General features: G+C 43.0%; 1 pseudogene; it reads right to left on the bottom strand.

Annotated features, from left to right (window-relative positions):
• Positions 1–780: 780 nt before the first annotated feature.
• Positions 781–1,561, bottom strand: LOC116873274 (annotated as a pseudogene).
• Between the last annotated feature and the right edge of the window lie 697 nt (positions 1,562–2,258).

The following is a 2,258-nucleotide window of genomic DNA, read 5'->3' on the forward strand; positions in this document are numbered from 1 at the left end:
TAAACTTGGATTGCTTTGGTTGCCTGATGGAGCTCCATAGATTAAGTCCTTAAAACAAAACAGAAACAAAAACAAACAGACAACAACAACAAAGTATATTTAAAAGTATGCTCAAGAAAGATGTTCCAAGGCTCTATCTTTGCCCTTCTACGGAACAGCTGGCTCTGTGCACAGGCTCAGCCAGTGAGGGAATACCAGGCATTGCTACCACCTTAGAATTGCCTCCACATAGTCCGCAAAAGGCGCTGTAGATTTGTAAGGCTTTCCAGTTATCTGTGGCCCCAGTGACCAGTTCTATTCAACGGTCCTGTGGACACAATACCTGGATCCGTACAAGTCATGAAGAGGTGTACGAGTACAGGTACCTCCGATGATAAGACAACTGAGGCACATGACCTGCTTCCAATATGGACCTATGGGATTTAATATACAATGTGGTCCACAGCCCTCCCTTCCACCTGCTGACCCCACCAGGCCCCTTTCAGGCTTGAAGCAAGAGCTTGAAGCAACAGCAACAGCTTCACCAAAGGGGGGCTAAGGTAAGTCCACTGAGATAGCTGAGGCATAAATTTTAATTGGGGCTCAGATTTGAGGTCAGGAAAAGCTTGCAAAACCCTGAGTGATGCCTCCTTAAATTTTGTGCTCCAGGTCCCCTCCTGGACTCGCTCTAGCCCTGTGTTCCCCTCTTGAATTTTTTTTTTAACCATCTGAACAAAAGCAACAATTTATTGGTAATGGCAATGAATGGAACATTGACAGTCTCTGGCAAGAATCAAGCAATTATCCAGGAGCTGTGGATCTGACTGCAATATGGTCTTCTAGTGTCTTCTGTACCTTTTGGCTTCCCCCTTTTTTGCCAACTACTCGTTTGAAGTCACTCATATTTATTGCCTGGACTGGAGTACCAATAAAAGTGAAGTATGAAATTCTCCTTGTTTCTTCTTCACCTTGATTGGACTGAATAAATAACAGTTATACTGTTAACATTCTGAAACTTAACAAAGTGGGACAATGCTATCTTCTTCAATATCATCTTCTGTTAGTTCCAGAGCTTGAGCTGGTTCCCTTCTTTCTGTTTCTCCAAAATCCACAGATCAGGATAAACTGATAAAAATGTTTATATACTTAGGACCCTGACCATTATCTGGCCCTTGAAATTTCAATGAATAAAGCATAACCGGTTGATTAAATGACTCAGTAATAAGCAGCTGTTCATCACAATCAGATTCCAAGAAGGTCATATCTTTTCGTAAAGAGTTGTCAGATCCATGCTCATCACTTTCATTAAGACATTCACAGACAGCTTTGTTAAGAAAAGGCATTAAATCCATATAGCCTTTTGGCATACCTGCGTCCTCATTGTTTCCAGGGTCATTTTCTAAGTGCTGCTTCGTTTCTTTTCTTTTAGTCCAACAGCATCTGCTCCTTGATATTGATTCATTTTCACTTTATTTTGAAAAAACAGAAATGTAGCTGTTGCAACCACTGACACACTCAAGGCCCCACGTAGGAAGCCACTGCAGGTCCTCAAGCTTCTGGTTGTACCTGTACCCAGGACCATTTTGAGCCATGCACCAAATGCCTGTCCTCCATCCTGACCCTCTACTCTGTGGTCTTTCCCCGATAAGCACAATCATTCTTTCAGGTTCCTAGTTAGAAAACCCTTGGAAGGTTCACCAACCTTTCCCATTCATCCCACTGGGCCAGAAAATCTTGCTGACTCTTCTCTTCTGTGCTCTCTCTTTCTTTCTAGAGCCTCAGCTCCTGCTTTAAATCAGACTCACATCATCTTACAGCTCACTGTGCCAGACTCCTAACCAGCTCGGTGCCTGGAGGCCTACCCACCTCTGGCCCATCCTCCACACACGTGCTTTTCAAAGCATAGTCCCTGGACCAGTGGCATCAATATCACCTGGAAACCTGATAAAAATGCAAATTTTCAGACTTCATCCCAGAACTACTGAATCAGAAACTCTGGAGGTAGGATCCAGCAATTAGAGTTTGAATCTGCTTTCATGATGCATACTAATGTTTAAGAATCATGCCTCTTGAGTACATAGATTAAGCTAAAATCTATGCTACTTTCTGACTTAAAAATCCTTCAGTGCCCCCCCTCCTGAAGATGAAAGTCAAATTCATTGTCCTGGCTCTTCAGGTACTTTGCAATATGTCACCATTCTATTGCACATCACTCACTGTCCTGTTAGCCATAACTCAAATTCCAGCCAAGTTGCCATCCAGACTAACCCCCTGAGAAT

Source organism: Lontra canadensis, unplaced genomic scaffold (assembly GCF_010015895.1).
Source record: "Lontra canadensis isolate GAN:19392208 unplaced genomic scaffold, GSC_riverotter_1.0 scaffold32, whole genome shotgun sequence".
Taxonomy (NCBI): domain Eukaryota; kingdom Metazoa; phylum Chordata; class Mammalia; order Carnivora; family Mustelidae; genus Lontra; species Lontra canadensis.